Here is a 22,936-nt window from a genome sequence, read left to right as displayed (position 1 = left end):
TGCACCCTCCAACCCAACTGGCCTCCAACACACACACACACACACACTGCTAGCTTCCAGATACTTTGGGTGTTTTCTGCACACACACACACACACACACAGAGGGTGGCTAGCTTCCAGATATTTGGGGTGTTTTCTGCACCCTCCAACCCAACTGGCCTTCAACACACACACACACACACACACACACAGAGGGTGCTAGGTTCCAGATACTTTGGGTGTTTTCTGCACACACACACACACACACACAGAGGGTGGCTAGCTTCCAGATATTTTGGGTGTTTTCTGCACCCTCCAACCCAACTGGCCTTCAACACACACACACACACACACACACACACACACACACACAGAGGGTGCTAGGTTCCAGATACTTTGGGTGTTTTCTGCACCCTCCAACCCAACTGGCCTCCAACACACACACACACACACACATACACACCACACACAATGCAGGCGGCGGGTGGAGGCCTGAGGGATTAGAGGGATAGAGACACTGTCACTCAGAAGAGATTAGAATCTGGGCAGGACGTGTCCCTGCTGGAATCTTCAGAAAGTAGGTGCAGCTTCTGCGGCTCCTCGTGTCCAGCCCTCAGGTGATGTGTGATTGATTTTTCTTCGTTTGGTAGCTCTGAAAGCCCTAGGCTGTAAAAGGTTTGGGTCAACAATGAGACTTTAATCCACAGAGGCTTTCTTTGCCCGGCTCTTCAACACCTTCTCCTACCTGGAGGAGGGGCACAATGGAGGATCCTAAAAAGCTTGAAGTGAGTGTTCAAAGCTGCTAAGTGTTTTCAATTTGTGACTTTTTGAAAAAAGAAATACAAACTCTCTTAGTTTGAGTTAGGTTTTATTTCTTTAATATACATGCATTCATTTGAAAAGAACTAGTGATGTCATTAGAGAGTGAGTCCAGTAAGTATGGCATCATTAGAACTGAAAACCAAGTTTACTGTATAGTTTTAGAAAAATTGCTTCCTAATGTGTCTTTTTATGTGCTCTGTTACTGGGATGCATCTTTGTTGGAAATGCTGTCAGTATCACCTTGGTGTCTTGTGAAGTTTCCCCTGATGTTGGCCACCTGACGTGGGACGGAGCCCAGTATGCTCCCTTCTCCTTGTGTTTCAGGTGGACACCAACCTGCTTGCAGGGAGGAAAAAGGTATCAAACATGTGCTCTTGGCAAGTTTGGGAGCAAGGAGGAATGCCATAGATTTTTTTTTTTTCCCCATTAAAGTTTTCACGTATTGGCAATTTAAAACCCAAAGCATTGTTTACCACCTGTCAGACTCACTCGTAAGTATAAGGATTAACTAATAAAAGATTTGTAAAATGCTTCCTGAATATAAAATTCCATAAATATGCAAAATAGTAATAATCCACCCATTGTTAAATTTATGTAGCTGCTTCTGCCATGCATACAAGATGATTTAGAATGCATGTTTCCTGTCAATTAAACAATGAGTTTGGAGTAAAATAATGAGTTCAATTCACATCCTGTGAAACCTTGAAATAAAATTTCTCCCATAAGGCACCATTGGCAGAGAATCATAAAGTAAGCAGCATTTCAAAAAGTTATATATGGGGGCGCCTGGGTGGCTCAGTCATTAAGCGTCTGCCTTCGGCTCAGGTCATGATCCCAGGGTCCTGGGATCGAGCCCCGCATCGGGCTCCCTGCTCAGCGGGAAGCCTGCTCCTCCCTCTCCCACTCCCCCTGCTTGCGTTCCCTCTCTTGCTGTGTCTTTCTCTGTCAAATAAATAAAATCTTTAAAAAAAAAAAAAAAGTTATATATGGAATGGCACTTACCTTATGGCTGGGGGAAAGGGGACCCAGTGAACTTCTGAAACTAAGAAATGTTCAGCCCTGGTTCAAGTGTGCCTGAACCATAAATATTCCCTCACGTTTTGGGTACGTCTAAGGGGAGAGCAAACGGATTTTGTGGGATGGCCTTAGAGCTAGCTGTCCGCTTTAATCCATGAAATATGCCTCTCAGTATTTTAAGGCTAAAGTTCAATCTGTGGTTTTGTTCACAATGAAGAAAATTTTCATAGTTACTTAGATAAATTATTCATTCTTCCGATATCATGGGCTTGGTTTTTAAGTATCCTTAATACCAGCAATCATTTTAATATCCTGCAGATAATTAAATTAATTTGTTCCCAGTGGATTGAGTGACATGTTAACATCACATTTTTCTCTTTACGTGTAGTTAATAATAAAGTGTCTCATTTTTCTGCTTACTGGTCTCCTAGAGTAAAACCTGTTTCTTATATGCTAATTGTAAGTATAAATATTACTAAGGATGGTCTTTTCTGTTTTATGAAGACACTGTAGTTTCCACACTAGCAGATTAAGCTGTGAGCAGAACCACGAAGTTGGGAATGTTTTTCCTGACATCTTGCCACCTTCAGTGGCCCTTCCTCATTTCCTCCACTCAGCCCTCAGATGGGTAGCTGCTGAACAGGCCCCAGCCCGGTATTCCAGAACTTCCCCTCTGCTAGCAATCTTCCTTTATCCAAATAACTTAACCTCTGCCCTACTTATTTTCCAACAGTTTGGTATGGGTGACAGCGCACTCAGTGAAAAATCAAAGGAGTTTGCATTTATCGAGCACCATGCCTGTGATCTACCAGGCCCTGAGCCACATTATCTCATTCAATCCCTGTAACAATCTCATGTGGTCGATGTCATCTGTGTTTCACACAAAAGAAAACTGAGTCTCAAAGAAGCTCTGGTGCCCAAGGAGGAGCAACTGATGAGTCAAAGAGCTAGGATTTGAACCAAAGCATTGTGGTGCTTCCTGCTGCATTGTGATCCTGATCCCTCAGAAGGGCTCACATTCTGGACTGAAGCATGACTAACTGGCCATTTGAGCTCAGATAAGTCCCTTAAACCCTCTGGGCCTCTGGTTTCCTTTCTCTAGTTTTGGATTAAATTCTCTCTCAGAGATGGAAGGGACATTTGGATGCCAAGCACATAAACTGCTCCTCCCACGGGATTCCAGAATATGCTCTTCCCTGCCCTGACCTTTCCTCCAACCCCCTCCCTGGTCTCTTTTTCCTTCCTGCCAGTCCAAGTAAATATCGCCTCCTCCAAGAAGCTCTTCCCGAACACTCTTCTGTTATTTTCTATCTCAGGCCGAGTGATCCCTTTAAAACACTGATTACAAACTGCACTTATTTTATTTATACGTCTGTTTATATGTGGCTATTGTTTTTACCTTCTCCATCATTCCCTCGATCAGACTGTAAGCCACATGAGGCCAGAGCTCTTTCTGCCTGACTTTTTTCATTATTGTATTCTCAGGGTCTAGCACAGTGACACTAGCACATAGCTGTGATCAATAAGCGTGTGTTGAATAATTATGAATTACATGATTATAATTATATAATGAAAAATTATCTCCTACAAAGGACATGTGCTAATGGCCAATATATTGTCCCATCCCTGGGAAAACCCGAATGAAGCATCATCGATCTTACACTGTTACAGTGAGCCTGAGTTATGAATGGGGATCCAAGTATAGTAATGGAGACAGCACGACTACCCTGGGACGCCCTGGACAAGCAGACACACTGCATATGGTCCAAGCCCCATATCTGACAACAGAAAACAGAACCTCAGAATGATAGTAGGAACTTGGGCTCAGAACATACATTGGAGACCAACTAATGGTCCAAATCATTGTTTTATGGTTGAGGACACACAGAACATAAAGTATAGAACCTGTGCGTCCTGACTTCCAGACTAGCACCCCTCTCACCAAGAAGTCAAAAATCCCAAGGACCACCCAGTCAACAGGGGTAGGGAGCATTATGCAAGGACACTTTTTTTTTCCAGAAATTCCAAAGAGCCTTAGGTTTCCCAGACCAATCCTGGATAGCAGCATTGGTACACAGCAGAACACTCTACTTCAGATAATCTTATTTTTAAGTTTTGTATGGCCTGTATAAATTTCAGTGACTCATTTACTATTTTAATGATCCATCAGGCAGCCTTTTAATACCTATCATTAGTTTACCAATTCTGTTTAAATGCTGGGGAGCTCCAAATGGCAAATCTACAGGGCTGAGCATTTACCACTAGCATGATAGATTCAAGATACATTTAAAAAATGATTGATATTTTGAACTCCAAATGATGCTGGCTTGTTTTTAAGGACTAAAATAACTTTTCTTCTCTAACATAAAGAGCAATCCTTGCTAGAGTATTACATCCCATAAAAAAAAGCAGTCCTCAAACTTTAGAGGGCATAAAAATCATCTGGAAGGCTTTTAAAAACCCAGATTGCTTAGAGCCTTTCTGCACATTTCTGAATTAATAGGTCGGAGATTGGACCCAGACAACTGCATTTTTAACACCTTTTGTGATTTTCTCAAATAGTCTGAAGACTTCACTTTGAGATCCAATAATATTTTTAGTATGTTTTGATTTTTCCCAGGTTCCTTATAAGAGGATTTTTTTAAACAAAGATAATTAGGGAAAAGTTTGATGTGTTTGAAGCTAGCAAATAGCATACTAGGTATGATGGGAATCTGTTTCCTTGTAGCAAAAGCCGTATATCTATAACCATGATATAGCTATTGGGTTTGATATTGGCCCCAATTCAAGAATGTTCCAAAATGTTTCTGTTGGACCACAAAAGTAAATCAGTAATTAGCAATAAGTTTACATGTTAAGTTCTGTGGAGTAATAATGAAGCCCCTTGCCCTCCAGATGATTACATTCAGTATAGTAGAGAGATAAGGTTAATATCCACAAAACATTCAAGGAAAGGGCTGCAGATCAAGTACATGATGCCCAGTTACAGTTGAATTTCAAATACACAACAAATCATGTTTTAGTATAGGCATGTCCCATATAATATTTTTATTTGCTAAATCTGGCAACCTTGCTCAGTGAACATTAGCATTTAATGTCATCAGTTTCCAGAACTTGGGGGTGGGCCCGGCGGGGGAGAGGGGGACGGTAATATTGAGTGGTTGTTAAGCTTTGAGAAACTGATACAAGCTCTGAACATGCTCCTGAGAAAAAAGACCAATAGCACTTTCCAACAGAACCCTCATAGTATTCCATGGATCCCAGGCTGCCAAAGCTCTTGGGAACATCAGGATCATCTGCAATGTAGACAGTAGAGGCCAGCTCTTCAAACTACTTCCTCCGGGCTGGTGGGTTTAGAAGGTAGCTTGGAAAAGTGGAATGTGAACTTGGCCTTTTTTTTCTTCTTTAGATTGTATTTATTTATTAACTTGACAGAGAGAGAGAGTACAAGCAGGGGAAGCAGCAGAGGGAGAGGGAGAGAGAGAGGCAGACTCTCCACTGAGCAGGGAGCCCGATGCGGGGTTCGATCCCAGGACCCTGGGATCTGAGCTGAAGCTGAAGGCAGGTGCTTAACTGACTGAGCCACCCAGGCGCCCCTGAACTTGGCCTTTAAGAGCAGGAGAATTTAGCTGGATTGTGGGTTTAGGAGACTTCTTAAAGCTTTGACAGAAGGTAGGTTCCCTTAGGCTTTGAGGATACTTAGTAAGGAATATTGAGAAATTAGCTTGGACTGGTTTTTTAAAAAGTCCAGATTGTGGACAGCCTTAAATTCTAAAGGGTTTTTAGACTGCCTATATTGGGAAACAGTGCATCCTTAGTGATGTATCAGTGAGGGATGAGAAGACCATCAGACAAAGGGAGATGGCAGAGTGAAATTGTAGGTGGCCTGGGCTCTAGGGTCAATAGGCCTGGTGTAAGCTCCTCCATTAACGAAGGGGAAGCCTTTGGTGTGTGTGCAACTTCTGTGGGCCCCAATCTCCTAAACTGGGAATTGGGAATAATAACAGGAGCTACTAACAGGGTTGTTGTGAGGATAAAATGAGGTTGCACAGTGTTGGCACAGTGGGTGATAGCGCATAAATATTCAATCAGTGGTCCCTACTGCTAGGATACGGACGGTTTGGGGGAGTTAAAACAAAAGAGAGAGAAATGATTGTTTGATCTGGATTTAGGGAAAGCTTTAAAATCTCCCTTTTCCAAGTTAAAATTTCATTATCAAAAAACAGTAAGCGCAGAAACAATAATGTTTGTATTTTTAACTGAGGATCTTAAAATAAATACATTCAACTCTTTGTTATTTTTCCTAGGAGAGGGAATATTATGGACACTCTAAATCATATACTCCGAGCCAAAGTCAAGGAAACTTTAATTGCGTGTGTTACTTTTCATAGCAGATTTGCCATCTTAACGGTTTCGCTTTGGCTAATATTTAAATTAATTTGCACACGATAAGCTCAGACTAATCATTCAGAAAGTTGTTCCCCAAAGCCATTTAAACCACAAAGCAGATGAGTTTATCGGAGAGAATTCTCGCAACCACCTGCCTTCCCAGAGCTGACTGATAATGCAGGAAATGGGATCATAGGGGCTCTGGAGTTCGACTGTTTAGGTTCCAATCCCAGCTGTCTCCTGTGACCAGCTTTGTGACCAGGCAAATCGCTTTGCTTTTCCAAACCTCAGTTTCTCCCGCTCAGTAAAACAGAACTAATAACAGCCCTCCCTCCCAGGGCATGTGCACAGAGCTCTCACATGGGTTCTGGGACCCAGGAGGCATCCCACAGAGTTCTGTGACCTCAGTGTCATCTTCATCTTTTCGGTATGTTATTTGTTTAATATATGCATAAAGAATTTAATTCGGGAAAACATCTAATAATATGGGAGATAGTTATGATCTTTAGTCACACCTTAATTTATTGATTTACACAGCCAGGGCTCTTTAGAGCATTTTCCAAACCACAGAGTACAATGTTCTTATTTCAAAGAATGTTTAATCCCAGTTTTCATGATGTGTCGCTTTCTCCAGCTCATCCATCTTTAACTTTTACAGGGTGATTGGTGCCTTTCTAAAGAGCTTTGGGTTTCAAACTGTATATTAAAGCGTCTGGGCCCTAGAATTTACTTGGCTCATAAACCTATGGTAGGGAACAATACGGGATTGGTTTACGGTACATTATAGTTACATGTATGGCAGTTATATTTTATTTGGGCTGTGCTGAGCACCTTGAGGGCATCCCCCACAGTGCCTTAAAGATGGGAGACTCAGGAGCGCCTGGGTGGCCCAGATGGTTGGGCGTCTACCTTAGGCTTAGGTCATGATCCCAGGGTCCTGGGATTGAGCCCCGCGTCAGGCTCCCGGCTCAGCGGGGAGTCTGCTTCTCCCTCTCCCTCTCCCTCTGCCTCTCCCCCTGCTTGTGCACTCTCTCTCTCTCTTTCTCTCAAATGAATAAATCTTAAAAAAAAAAAAAAAAGATGGGAGACTCAAATACTTAACGAATGAAGTTAATGTATAATCTTTTTCTGAAGATACATTTCCCTCACATTAGGAAATCTAACTTTAAAAGAAAATGAAAACAAGGAAAACACTTCTGACTTTCATGAATAAGAGCATTAGTCTGATTATTCTAGACTGAAGTACTGAAAGTGAATTTGGAGATCTACCACTCATATTTCCTAGGAGAGCTATGGATTATAACATCTCCCTTCTTCGCATTAGCTGGTCCCTTTATCTCAAATATTCTCCCCTCAGATATTGCTTATTTGTTTTATGTTCGTTTTTTTATTGTCTACCTTCACCCCCACTGGACTAGAAGCACCCTGAGGTCAGAAGTCAAGCCTACACGTTTATTGCTGTTTACTGCTCTAATACCTACTGAGTATCTATTACAGGGCCAGGCACTTAGTGGGTAGTCAGTAAATAGCCTATCATTAGTTGAGTGTCAGAAGACTAAGACCTGGTCTTCTGTGGTTATTCAACTACAAAGCAGTAATCTTTTTTTTATCTTTTGGGTCAAAATCACCTTTCAGAATTGGATTAAAATCATGAAATGCCTCATTAATAAAATTTTACATGCTCAAAATTTTGCATATAATTTGAGTCCATGGACCTCAGGCTAGGAATCCCAGTTCTAAAGGTATATATATAAATATTAAGAAAATCTAAGTGAAATATTAAACTAAATATCACAAAAAATTTAATTACTATGAATACCAATGTGTTAATATTCATGCATCTATAGTAATAAATTATATGTTGTCTTGGGAAAATTCTGCAACCCTCCAAAGGAAAAAAAAAAAAAAAGGCATCCATAAATGTTGAATGTTTTATTTATACGCTGGAGAGGATTTAAGGCTTATAGAGAAAGGCTAATAAAAATACATACTGTACAGCAATATAAAATATATTTCAAATAGGTAAGAAAAAATGAGTCAAAGGAAAAAAAATAAGGCTAAGAACAGAAGATGGGGCCAGGAGAGAGATTCATACTCAAAATTTATGCCATGAAATTCAACACTCTTGCTAGAAGATAGTAACAAATTTTGTTCTCAGTTTTTAGCAGCCAACGTGAAGGAGAAAAATATAATCAGTTATGTCCTGTAGAGGGTCATGTTTTACATATACTTATAGATGAATACATGGATATGTATTTAATAGCAAACTGCTTCTTAAAAGAAGGAAGTTTCAGTATCATAATAAAGAATGGAGATTATATTTCCAATGTTTGTGGCAAGTGTCCTTGTACGTGAGCCTGAAATAACCCATAATAAATGTTCAAACATAACTGGCACTTTGGTTGTTTACAATGAAGATGGCTTTCCTTGCAGAAAGAGGCCTCATGAGGTCAGTGAGACCCTCACAGAGCTCAGAGGAGGAGGGGTGGGGGACAAATGAGGAAAACAAAGAGCTTTCTCCATTGTCTTACACCCCACCCGTCCCTGCAGCAGTCCACCCTTTCCACTGCCACACACTATTTAAGTAAGATGCCCAAAGCTATCGTTCTCCCCTTGAAGGCGTATGCACCTAGGATGTTGACTAACGTTAAGTTATTCCCCCTAACCTTAGTTTCCTTGGATAACAGTCTGTCACGGGAACTTCTACGCCTTCTCTCTTTGAGAGAGCAAATACAATAACTAGCTTCTCGGAACATTATGTGGATTTGTGGCATTCTCGGAGGGGCTATAAATGGATCACATTGACAGCTTTATTTGTCATTCTTAAATGGAATGTGTTTTTCCCCCTTTGAGTTAAATCGAAATCAGATGGCATTTCTTATTTCAATGTAGAATGTTTTTACTCTCATAATTGCAAAATGGCATTCATAACTGATACTATACTAATTTACAAAATTTGTGTTTTATTATTGGGGGGGTTCTATTTGCAAAGTAACTGAGGGAAAACAACTTATGCAACATTTTTGTTTTGCCTATTTATTGAGATCCTGATATAGTTGCTAGAATTTTGTCGCCATATGGAAGCACAGACAATTATATTGCATGTAATGACATGGATTTTAGAAGCAAGGATATAAAAAGGCATACCCAGCAGAATACTCACAATCCAGAGACTAAAACATTTTTTAAACATCTTCTCTCCTTTGCCTCCCCAGCATGTCCCTGGTCTCAATCATCTCTTCCTCTCCTTACAATGGCTCTTGTTCAATATATGTAGGGGCAAAATGGTAAGAATAGAGTTAAAAGCACTATCCTCATAACTTAGCATATTTCTCATATGCTTAAACCAGTTGCTTTGGGGGGCACCTGGGTAGCTCAGTCGTTAAGCGTCTGCCTTCGGCTCGGGTCATGATCCCAGGGTCCTGGGATATAGCCCCGCAGCAGGCTCCCTGCTCAGCAGGAAGCCTGCTTCTCCCTCTCTCACTCCCCCTGCTTGTGTTCCCTCTCTCACTGCTCTCTCTCTCTCAAATAAATAAATAAAATCTTAAAAAAAAAAAACAGTTGCTTTGGCCCAGGTGAAATTTTTCATTAAAAAAAAATCCCCATCGCTGGGGCGCCTGGGTGGCTCAGTCCTTAAGCGTCTGCCTTTGGCTCAGGTCATGATCTTAGGGTCCTGGGATTGAGTCCCACATCAGGATCCCTGCTCAATGGGGAGTCTGCTTCTCCCTCTCCCACTCCCCCACTTGTGCGTGCACTCACTCTCTCTCTGTCAAATAAATAAATAAAATCTTTTAAAAAAAAGATCCCCATCACTCCCATCAACCCACTACTCAATCTGTGTGAGAAAAGAAGCCCTCCTACTTTAATTTCTTAAATCCTCCAAAAGCTCCCAGTGCTCGTTACTGATCTCAACACAGTGCTTATCTTTAGAATTTTCAAACGCTATGCAATGGGTACATTTTTCACACTGAATTTATATGTGTTTATTTTCATGCTCATTTTATACACGTGTTCAATAAAGTCAACTTTACCAAGTACCCACTAAGTGCCAGACACTGTTAGGATACAATGAACAGCTTCAGGTATCCCTTGCCCTCACTCAGCCTAAAGGCCGGCTGGTGGGGAAGAGAGACATCAGTATGAAACTGAAACTGTTGTAAATATGCCACAGAGAAGAGACACAAGGTTCTGGAAAGTGAGATCTAAATGACAGATAGGAGTCAACTAGACAAGGAGTAGAGGCAGAAGGCGTGACATGGAAGATGTGGAAAGCTGTGATATATGACAAGAAGAGGAGAGTGGAAGCAATGTGAGAGACTGAAGGAAGATCAAGTGGCTAGAGTGCAGACAGCAGGGGTGAACAGCATGAGTCCGGAGATGTGATCAGGGGCCGTCACCATTAAAGGCTTTTTAGCCATAGCAAAAAATATGTCTTCATCCTAGAGCCAATGAGAAGGTTGGGAGAGGGGAGGGGGGATTGTAATGAGTTACATCATCAATTTGCTATTTCAAAAAAATACTTCTGGCTACAATGCAGAGTATAGGTTGGCAAGGGGAGAAGGTCATGCAGACCAGTTGAACATTTTCAGTACAGAGATACTGGTAGCATGGCCTAGGGGTAGGAAGGTTGAGGTGGTGATTTCTAAAAAGTGAATGGATTCAAGAGACATGGAAAAGGTAAAAGGACGGGCTGTCTTCTGCAATATTGATGTGGCGTCCATGCGGAAGAGTAAGGGAACACTGGAGGAGGACAAGTTTGCAAAGACAGATGCTAAGTTCAGTTGGACATACGGAGTTTGAGTTCTGTAGGGAACATTAGAGGACAGAGCAAAAAGACATTGGATTGTGGGTGTGGAGCTTGTCAGAAAGCTCTAGGGTTTGGATGTAAACTTGGGCTCATCTTTAATCCATAGTTCTGGCTATGATGGATATGATCCATAGATGGATATGACTGCCTACAGGAAGATTATAAAGTGAATGGTGGAACGAAAGTCTTAAGGAATTCAAATCCATAACAGCCAAGTAGTGAAGGATGAGCTTGTACAGGATGAAAGGAGTAGTGAAATAGAAGGAAACCCAGGAAATTGCTGGATCATGGGGGGCAGGGAGGGCAAGGGAGTGAGGATTTCATTTCAGGAGGGTGGGAGTGGTCAGTTGGCTTGAATGTGGAAGATTGAGAAGAACTGTTTATTTAGCAAGAGTGGAGAGCACCGATCAGGAGAGAATTGTTTTGAATTAAAATAAAGAGAAATCGCTAAGTGGAATGTATGGGAAATAGAGTTCTAACTGGGTCTATTTGCAGTCATGCCTATTTAGAAGATTTCACATTTCATATTTTACATCTCTCCTAACGAGATACCTCGGGAGCTAGCATGATAGAGAAGAAAGCCATTCTGACATGTTGGTGACCACGATAGAGTGGAACTGGGGTGGAATTTGAGCATAGAAGAGTCTGAGGTCCTGGGGTCTGAACTGGAGAGAAAACGTGCACCTGACAGCAAGGAATTTTATGAGCACAACGCTGCCTGTTCCTCCACCCAGTGGTGCCTGTGTGCCCAAGGTAAATAAACCAAATGTTCATGAAGCAGTATTGACTCGCCTCACCCACTTGCTGGCAGCCCTGTTTAGAAGAAGGAGGCTGTGGGCTGACACATCGCACAGCACGTTCTCAGCAACTTCTCTGGGGTGAGCTGCAGCCTCAACTTCCCTTCGGGCACCGGCTACACCACAACTGTCTGCGCATGCGTTGCGGGGGGGTGGGGTGGGGGTGGAAGTTAATAGGTCAGCCAGTGAGCACTGTGATGAGGCAAAGGTCAGACTGCAGAGGTGTGAGCTGCCAATGGAAGTTAAGAAAAGAAAGATGACTGTTGGTAATTATTTGCAGTAGTTTGGCTATAAAAGGGAAACGAGATTGGAAAGCAGCTGGAGAGAGGTAACTGGATGAGCAAGCACTTATTCAGTCAACAAATATTAAAATCTCTTCTATGTGCCAGGCACTAAGACAGGTACCAGGAAGATATTTTCCAGCCCTATTGGGAGATCTGCCATAAAATATATTTCATGTGATAATCTCAAATGCAGAGTGACTAAATATTTTGTAATCTGATTCACTGAAACAAATGCAACATCTTCCCTCAGATATAAACCTTACCTGATCTTTATAAAATGATCAAACAAATTTGTGTTAAAATAAAAAAGAGAAAAATAACATGTCCATCTGTACTTTTTTTTCCTCACCCTCTCTCCTTCCATTCTTTTAGTGTCCCAAATTTGGACAGTCTTGCTATTGTCACTTATTCAGAAAATATTTTCTAGAATGGTGTTCTTAACCCTATGTTCAGAGCCTCTCATAGTGCTATTTGATGTTTCAAAATCATCTAATCTATAATTTATAGAGCACCCATAAAATGAAATATGAAAGAGTACTATAAATGTGTTTCCTCTTCCTTATGATTTTCTTAATAACATTTTCCCTAGCTTACTTAGTCATACGAATACAGTATATAATGCATGGAACATACAAAATATGTGTCAGTCAACTGCTTATGCTATTGGTAAGGCTTCCAGTCAACAGTAGGCTATTAGTAGGTACGTTTTGGGGGAGTCAAAAGTTATATGAAGATTTCTGACCGTGCGGGGTCAGCACCCCTCACCCCTGCATTGTTCAAGGGTCAACTGTATAATCATTTGGTTGTATCTTTCTCTTCCTTTCCCTTTTGGATTGGCCCCATGGAATGGGTGCAGCTGTCAGTCCTGTATCACGTCTAGGTTCACACTTCATCCTTGCAGCTCCATCCCCTATCGAGCAGTGACTGGCCTACAGTCGCCAGCAATCAGTGACTTCCTTCAGAAGCTCCCCCCCTCCCACTACTGAGAACATGACTTAAGGAAAGAAGCTCCGTGCACGTGTGTGTGTGTGTGTGTGTGTATGTGTGTGTGTGTGTTAGGAAGGCACAACAAGGGGGAAGTGCTGGGTGATTTGTTAATTGGGAGTCAGTGGGATTATATTTAGTATTTCCCTAATTCAAGCTTCATGCTTGTCTCTAGGAATAATACAATTTTATGGCAATAATAACTACCTCCAAGCATAAGTACTATTTTGCCCTTCAGCTTTCAAGGAAGGTAGTCAGTCCCACTTTTGTTAAATAGTTCATTTTATTTCACTGTCCGTATATCGTGTTTTCCATGAAAAATTTTTCTGTGAATTTTGTCTCAGGGCAATTTCTTTGGGGGAAGTAACACATTTTCTCCTTTCTAACAATAGGAGTTATAGAAGAAATTATGTTCTCCTTTTACCTAAATTATCAAGAAATTCAAATCCAAATGGTAACTTCAATTATTTCAACTGTTGACCAATATAGGTAGCATATGAACTTCTTCCTTTTTCTACTCTCAACACTGTTATTTTTATTCATATTTCATTATTTTTCTATTTGGAAGCCACCCCAGATCCTTAAGATGAAGAGTCAGGGCATCAATAAATTAAATACTTCCGGTGTTGACTAAATGTCTCTCCAGACACCATTTCCTTTGATCGTCAGAACAAGCCATTGACTATCTAGTATTATTACTCCCAACGGAGCAATGACGGAGCAGAAGCTCGGTGAAATCAAGGACATAAAGTTCACTCAGACAAGTACTGAGTGGGATTCAACCCTGGGTCTACTTTCTCTAGTGACAGTGGTCATTTCAGCCTATCTGGTTCAAACTTTTGTGGGCAGCTGGTTGATGAGTAGGTGGCATATGGTTGGCTGGGATAGCTCTTGTCCAGATGAGAACTAACCACTGACATAAGAAACTAGTATTGTTTTGAGCAGTTTTCTTCTTGACGATGAAACAGTCCATGCTTCTGTCTCCTCCCCAGATTTTATAACATTCAAGAAGCTCATGAAAGAGGCCTCTCTCATCAAGCATTCTTGATTAAGTTACGAAAATGGAATTGAAGCTTGTTCTCCCCCTTCGTATGGTAAGTAACTACTAATTTGAGTAACATATTTGCCTTTCCCCTCCTCCTAATTTCCTCACAATATTTACAAAAGAAATGGAAATGCTTCTGGTATGAAGGTAGCATGATTTATGAATCATATCCAGATCTGTCTTCAGAATATTTCATTAAAAAGGAGAATATTCCATTTTTTAGTGCAATTGTGGTTTTCATAAATTCTAGTTTAATATGTTTTATCTGGCTTAGAGTTGGAGTCATTTTGAACTACATGTGAGTTTTGATAATTAAAATAACATAACTCTTCTCCCCACTTTATACACGCTTTTAATTCTTTGGTGCAAATTGACATGTGGACTCTGAAAAGTCATGGCCACATAAAAGGAAGATTTAAAAATGCCAGATTGCTGGGCAGTGGCATTCTCTTCATTCCAGAAGCCCTAGTTTGGAGCATCCACCCCTTTTGGCCTGGGCACTGACTGTCTTTAACTGGAAAAACATCTCACTTTGCAAGTGACTAGAACTGAGTCACCCCACGTGAGCAAAATCAGCTCTTAAAGAAAGGGCAACATTATTAAGTTCTTTCACCAGGATATTGTGCCTGCAGGACTTAAAATGATTTGAGACAGTTCACTCCTTTGTCCACCGACAAAATCATTTATTTTCACCCTTCATTGTATTTTACTTTTCTTTATATGTTCTAATACATGTTTAAAAGAAAAATTCTATATGTATAGCTGTGAATATTCATTAATACATTTCATTTATTCTAACAAATTAGGGAGCTGGGCATCTCTGAATTTGTGGGTAGGCTGAAGTAGTTCAAACAAACGTGGCCTTTATTCTTTAAACTACATATAGTAACTCCAACAAAACATTACAAAGTAGAAATCCTTAAGGAGACCTGTAATAATAAATCATATGAACATTTTGTTATTAGCATATAGATTGGATGTATGTAGGAGCTTGTAAAGTGCCTGAGGTTCACTGAAAATAGTTTATTCTGTGTCTAAAAAGTGTATGCAAGATTGAAAATAAATGTTTAAAACACCATATATTATCTACCTATAGATAACGTGTCTGCAAAAGCAAAGGTAAACGTCAGCCCAGCTCATGAAAAAATTATCAAAAGATTTTAAATTTATTGAAGCCATAAATTAATGAGATATTACCATGTGTGCATAAATAACTTAAAGAATAAAATTTGCTGATCCTTCTCTCATATGGATATTTGTGCTAATGAATCAGGATCCTATTTACTCTATTAGTCCCCAAAGTAATTGCTTATTTGAAGAAGTTCTGTCTTATGGGTTTTCAGTTAATTAAATCCATTTGCATTTTATGCACACATTTTAAATTCTCAAGTCCTATTTTTCATAAGCCAGATTCAAATATGTTCATGTAATAATACCTCTCATTAAGGCATTAGTCTTTCATTTTTAAAGGAACTTTCAGAATAGCCATATGCATAAAATGCTTATTAATGAAATCTAATCAATATTTTAGAAAAGTCAACCCATTAAATTATTTTTTTAGTTTAAATTTTCCTATTTGTAATGGTGATTACTATGCTGAACATACTTCCCATTTCTAATTTTTCGGTTAGCTTAATTTATTCAACAATTTTTTTTTTTTGCTTTGATTTTGCATGGCAGTTTTTAACTTCTAATATGCCTTTAGAATTACAAGCAACCTTTTCCCAAAGAGTTGGTCTTTCAAGGTATGTGCATATTAACTGATTGATCTTGCCAGCCCAGTTGGGAGATCACTAAAACACGAAGCAAAACTTTTCTAAGTCTAATACTGAAGAACAATTCACAAAGTTAACAAAGTATAACAATTCACAAAGTTAGGGATATTTTTAAAAGTGTCATTTTCTCATAGTTTTCAAATATTTGAAAAGTTGTGAATTAAATACTCAAGTGATAAAAATTGTGAATACCTTCGTTAGATCCAAACTGCCCTGGCTTGGAAGCTTGAAAAAGCTACCGAATTTAGGAGAGTAGAGGAAGTAAACAGAAGAGGGGTCCGGAAGAGCCATGAGATCCATGCCATGGGCCCAGGATCTAAAACCAAAGCGTGTGGCAAGGCCAGATGCTGGGAGAGGTACCCAGGGGGGCACAGTCTGGAGAGCCGACTTGAAATCCAGTTTTGAAATCCCGCCTAACTGAACTATCTCTAGGTGGTTATTAGAGGTTTATCTAGTTTACAGTTTATCTAGGCTTAGTAGTTCCTCTGTGCAAAAAAATGTACGTAATGCAGAGTCTGGATACATTTAGGTTCCAATTCCAGCCTAAGATTACATTTGAATCAAAAAAAGGATAGAGTATCCAAATGGGGAAAAAAGAAGAGGAAGCAAGGGAGGGAGGGAAAGAGGAAGGATATCCTGAAGCCAGAATGAGTAGGAGTTGTTTTGACCTTTTTGGCAATATTGGACAATAATGTACTTTTGTTGACCTCTTAACATGCGATATAAGTAGAAAATGGAAAACATTTTTGATACGCTGAAAAACTCATACACTTTATAATAAACAAATTTCATTCAATTAAGTCTTACTAATTCATTGAAGCAATGATCTATGTAAAGTGTAATGCCAATAGTATCCTAAGAAGATAACATTTTCTTGGTAACTGAAATCGCCCTAAGGAAGCATTTCTTCTCATTTAGACGAACTAGGAATAAAGCACTTGTATTACCACTTGTATAAATTTTTAATACTGAATAAAATATTAGTGTTTAGTGTAATATTGATTCTCAACATAATACTCCTCCATAATAGCATGCTAATAGGTTAGAATTAAATCAGACAAATTCAAAAACCCTGAGAACAGACCATCTAACACTTGTAATTTTTTTTCATTCATTTCCAGAATTCCAATTAAAATGGAATTAATCTGCCAAATAAAAGGCCAAGGTACAATAAAAGTTCCGTGTACTAGGTCATGTGCACGCCTTCCTCCTTCCTGGGGCTGCACCCCCACAATGAGATCTAGAAGAGAGGGGGGTGGCAGAGGGCACATCATGACTTGTGGGTTCCAGCCACACCTAACAGCCTTCAAAAGAGGCAGGCAGTCTCTGTGCCTTCCAGCCCTGTCATTTCCTACCTGTGAGACCTGAGGCATTTTACCTAAAACTCGGAGAGCCGCAGTTTCCTCACCAATTATATTACTAGTCTAATAGTACTGACCTCCTGGAGTTGTTGAGGAGGTAAAACAGAGGTTCGTTGCAACTAGGGGTGATTTTTTTTCTCCACCAGGAGACATTAAGTAATGTCTGGAGATAGTTTTGGCTGTCACAGCTGGAGGCAGTGGGCGTGATACGGGCGTCTGGGGAGTCGAAGCCAGGGATGCTGCTATTCAAGATGCACAGGACAGCCCCCCCCCCAATAACAAAGAGTCCTCTGGTCTAAAAGGTCAATAGTACCAAGACTGACAAACCCTGGAGTACAGTGACGTCATGTCTGTAATAGCATAATGTCTGATACACAGGAGGCCCTCAGAAAATATTTGTAGAATTACATTGTTATTGTTGTCATTATTTGTTTGACAAGGAACTCCGAATCACCCTCATGGTATCAGGACTGAGTCCTTCAAGCAATTCAGTAAGCCCACCGCAAGTGGAGTTGGTCATGCCTATCTGCTAGGTCATCTAGATGGACTGCTCAATTGTTAGGTGCCTCCAGGAATGGCCTGACCCACTTAATACTTGACTGGTCTGCCAAACTCATGGGCAGGATTGTACCAAAGTTCGTGGGCTATCATTTAATTTGTACCTTCTTAGAAATTAGAAAAAAATAGGAAGAGACAAATAAAAAGTAACCTACAGTACCAGGGGTCTATTCCTTTTTAACTCCTGCTGTTAGAAATGGCTCAGGAGTCTCCTGATGATCATTTACTTTACAAAATAAACTGATGTCTGGACAAATGGCTAGGAAATATGGTCTTCTGGTTAATATAAGATCTTGACTAAATCATACACAAATATTATCAATTTCAAAATGAATCCAATGCAACAAAATGGTTTTAGCTTCATGTTAAAACAGTTTAGAGAGGGAAAACTCTGGCTTAATGCAAGACTTTCAAGGTCAAACAAACCTGAGTTTCAATTTCAGCTTTATAATCTTCAAGCTGTGTGACCTTGAATAATTTGCCTTCTCTGAGCTCAGTTTCCTCATCTGCCTAATAGGCAGAAAATTATGTCGTAGGGTTGTTGAGAGAATTAAATGATACAGCATTTGACATATGTTCGAAGTGAAAAAATGGTACTTATTGCTTCTTCGGGAGACCCTGCATTGCCTTGGAGTTCTTATCACAGCTGTTGGTTCTCCTCATAAGAATGGCAACTATATGTAGGTACTTTTTATTAACAGAGGAAGCTCAAAATACATCCACTACCTCAATGAACAAAAAATCTGAGACTTACTTCAATAACAGTGATTTAAGAAGAAAAAAGAAAAGGTGCATATTATACCTGGAATTTCCCAGTGAGAATTTTTTTTCAAGGAAAAGGTGGATTTCCTAAATTAAAGAATGAATGATGTGCACATCTTTCTGGCAAATTTTAATATAGTTGATAATCCACTTTTTAATTAGCCACCTAATTATAATTCAATAGAAATTTCCCTAGGTGAATGTAGTAACCTACTTCAGAGAGAGAAATGGAGCTCTGAGTGGGCGCTCCTACTGTGAATTTTGACACTTTTTTAGGTTCAATTTGTTCTATGCCTAACTGGCCCAGGAGAGATCGGGAGAGCTCTGTTTCGTAACCTAATAATTCTGACTGCCAGGAAAGTTGACAATCAGGCTAAATTCACCTTTTATTAGTATTTTTATTTTTCTCTTTTCTTTGTTCCCTGGAGAAGACCCAACTCTCTGTTTTTATCTTTCCATCATTCAAATGTTTTAAATTTGAAAGTAAAAACATTCATGTGTAATCCACACTATGGCTCCCTTCATTTTCTTGGCAGTTTGCTTTGTTCTTAACTCAAGGTTCCCTTACTTCCAACTCTTGAGAAGCAAGGGACTAAAAGGCATGTGAGGAGACCATGTCAATGTCATAATCCACACTTGCTTAATTCCACAACCCAGACCGTGCCAAGGAGGGAGATTTTTTAATCTATTAATTAGCAATAGATGTTTGAATTTCCCAAACCCTCATGGCTATTTTTTATCATTAGTTGCTTATGACCTTAGTTTAAAATGTTTTCACACTCACCAATTGGTCTTGTAGAAATGAAATTGATTGCTTGATTGAATTCTCTCTTCCAACCAATTTTAGCTTTGTGTAGTTACAACTTCAGTATGTTTGCATATTGTAAACTATTGTCTCTCATTAATTTCTGGCTCATATCCATTAAACATATGCAGAGAGGAGAAGTGAACTGTTCGTTTTAACTAATTGATCTCCTTGCTTTCACCCTTGCCTCCTGCGGTCTATTTTCAATAAAGTATGAGTCAGATGATTTTGTTCCTTGACTCAAAACTTTCCAGTACATCCATTTCAATCAGATTAAAAGCTAGAGCCTAACAATGGTCCTCAAGGCCATATATGCTTTAGCCCACCATGACTACCATCTTCTGCCCCGACTCCCACATTCACTCCACTCCAATCACTCTGGTTTCCTTACAGTTCTGCCAATACACCAGACATGCCCCTGCCTCAGGGCCTTTGCACTTGCTACTTCCTGTCTGAGACAGTCTTCTCCAGGAATCCACATGATTTGCTTCTCTTCAAGTCTTTGCTCAAATGTCAACTTCTCAATAAGACCTCGACTGGCCACCCTTCTAAAAATGCAACCCCTGGGGCGCCTGGGTGGCTCAGTTGTTAAGCGTCTGCCTTCGGCTCAGGTCATGATCCCAGGGTTCTGGGATCGAGCCCCGCATCGGGCTCCCTGCTCAGCGGGAAGGCTGTTTCTCCCTCTCCGACTCCCGCTGCTTCTGTTCCCTCTCTCGCTGTGTCTCTCTGTCAAATAAATAAATAAAATCTTTAAATAAATAAATAAATAAAAAATAAAAATGCAACCCCTTCCCACACTTAACTATTCCTTCCCTGATTTATTTTTCTCCATAATACTTGTCACCGTCTAATAATTTCTATAATTTACTCATTTATTTATTTTCTGTCTCCCTCCACTAGAATGTAAGTTTCATGAGGGCAGCAATTTTTATGAGTTTTGATTGGTGTATCCCAAGCACCTACTCCAATGCCTGGTAGATACCAGGCACTTGATATATATTAATTAAACTGAACTGAAGTAGAATTACACACTTATTGACCTTATTGCATTTCCCTCAAAGCCTTAATTCACCTTCTGTTAGCCTTTATCTTCTGCTCTTCCGCCACTATAGCTCCTTTAGGAAAACTTTGATCCCCCAACTCCCAGTTGGATTTTGGAAATGGAAGAAACAGTTTCACTGTGTTTCCTTTTGATCACTGATAAGCTTTAACTGGAATAAGTTTGCATTTTAGCTATATTCCTTTCCTATTAGATGAGGAGATTGTCATCACCAAAATGGTGAACTGACAGGGATAAACTAGATTCCTGATCAGAATACTCCTGGGTGAATCCTGATCCAAAATAAAGGGGCAGGGGGAGAGAGATACAGATGGAAATGCTAAGCTCTATAAATAGCTAAATGAAAGAAAATATGGAGAATTACTTTTCTTTGGACCTAGGTATACTTTTCCTAGCACACATGTTCCTAGCGTAAATATTAGATCCTTAAACATGATTCAAGAAAATACGTACTTCCTGATGACAAGAAAGCCATAAATATGGTTCATAACCAAAGATTAGTCACTGTTCATTATTGCTGGTGACACATGATACATCGGGGAGATTGGGCAATATTTCAGACATCTCCAGTCAGCCATTTATCATTTCATAGTGGAAGATGAGGAGGTATTTCTATATTAACAGCCCCTATAAAAGGAAGTGAGTGTAGAAACATCTGATGTGTTTTATCATTGAGAGTCAAAGGGATATTGATAGTGTTAAAAATGTGCTGAGTAGATTATAGGTTTTGCACAAGTTGGTCTTCTAAACAATTAAGACTCCTTTAAAAAACACAGTAGAAGCAGAAAGGAACTATGTGCTGTGTTGCTTAATTCTCCCTCGTGTCCCTGAATGATATTTCTGGACTTGAGCTGAGAAACAGAAGCTTGATTTAAAGCCTGTAACGTTTTTGAGCAGCAAGATGGCCTCAAGACCCTGCTGCTTCGGGCCACGCTGCTGTCCCAGCACGGGATTACCCTGCGGTTATGCAAACTGCAGAGACCCAACGCACCCGCCCTGCACCCAGTATAACAATGCTTCCCTATTTCAACCCGTAATTTAGAATAAACCAAAGCACAGAGCATGTTAACAACGTCCGGCTGATTAAAAAATTCAAGCCTATGTTCCCTTTGTAACTACTATGTCCGTGCAAGTGAAAGACATTTTGGGAGAGGACTTTAAAAATGGGATCCGGGATGTGAATGGCCAAGAACTTTATCTTAGAAATGGTGGGAGCAAGCCACCAAAAAGTTTTCAACATAACCAATAACTTCTGCCATGCTTTGCAGATTTTCCGAAGACACATTAAACATTAAAGAGCCTCAGCTTGGTTTTGTGTATGCTTCAATAGGCAAAAAGATATATTTAATGCAGAGGGTGTTGAATCTGAATTAGTACAAATATTATTAATTTAATGTTCATACTGCATTTTATGGTTTATAAACTGCTTAGCAATAATTTTATATATTTCCCCTCACAGCACCACTGTAAAATATATCAGCATTTTATTTTTCCCATTTTATAGATGAGGCAACCTTTAATAAGTGATCTATTTCTTTCCTGTGCATATTGGTTAACTGGTAAATGATTAATTTATGTCTGCATGAACTTCAACATGCAGGGTATTTATTTTAGTGTGAGTTGGTATTTATTTTACCCGCAAAGCATTACAGTATCCAATTATATATGCACGTTTTAAAGCAGTAAAAAGCAGCCACCAGTAGTTAATGCAACATTAAGTCAGAGATTTTAAATCCACAGTAAATTCTCAGTTAGGGTATTTAAATCAACCAGCCCTCTTCCTCCCCGATCTCATCCATGTGGGTAAGCAATGGCCCTTCTATAAAAGGACCATGTGGCACCCATCCAGTGACATGGAAAAGACGTGTTGAGATTTTTCAGAGCTTAAAATCTTAACTGTCAAATAAAGAACCAAAAGGTTTATAATTACATTTGGCAAAAGTGGAAGAGTAAACAAATCCAATCATTGACACATCTGCCTGTGGAGTAAGCTGCAGTTGTGGGCCATGGTTTCTTCCTCTCATTTCCTTGATCAGTTTTTGCATCACTAAGACGGTTGCTGTGGCTGCCAGCACGGAGAAGTAGGACCGCACAGGAGTGATACGTTAAGGTTTAATAAAAAGGATGCCATCCCTACAACTCTATCATTTGTATTATCTCTCCAAATTGCACTCTACTGAGTTGTCAGCAAAACTGCTTCTCAGTGGTTGCAAGATGGGAAGTCCAAGGTTCTCAAAACGCTCCCTAAGCACCGGCTCAGTAATACCCCTCTAATATCATTTCATACTTTAATCCTGTAGAGGACAAAGCACCAGAAAGTTCATTCATTCATAAGTCAAATTTTTTAATTAATTAGAAATATACTTTCTTTTCATAGTAATTTATAATGTATAATTTTCCCTTGTTTATTGATCTCAAGACTCTTAAACTTAGCCAATAAAGCTAAGAATTTTTTAACTTCATGGCAAAGATTCCAGCCCTAATTTCACAT

At 39.8% G+C, this 22,936-nt stretch overlaps 1 protein-coding gene across 2 annotated transcripts in view; it reads left to right on the top strand.

The window, feature by feature from the left end:
• RHOBTB1 (Rho related BTB domain containing 1) overlaps positions 1-22,936 on the top strand; it is a 119,827-nt gene that overhangs the window by 426 nt on the left and 96,465 nt on the right. The window contains exons 1-2 of one of the 2 annotated variants that reach the window (XM_032423602.1): positions 640-764; positions 14,072-14,173. The gene's annotated coding sequence lies outside the window, so the exon portion shown is untranslated. Of the gene's footprint in view, positions 1-639; positions 765-14,071; positions 14,174-22,936 lie in introns of those variants that run through there. The other variant, XM_032423604.1, reaches the window with a different exon arrangement.

Source organism: Phoca vitulina, unplaced genomic scaffold (assembly GCF_004348235.1).
Source record: "Phoca vitulina isolate PV1807 unplaced genomic scaffold, GSC_HSeal_1.0 scaffold29, whole genome shotgun sequence".
Taxonomy (NCBI): Eukaryota; Metazoa; Chordata; class Mammalia; order Carnivora; family Phocidae; genus Phoca; species Phoca vitulina.
The sequence above is the reverse complement of the archived record's forward strand: the minus strand, read 5'-3'. Positions and strand labels throughout refer to the sequence as shown.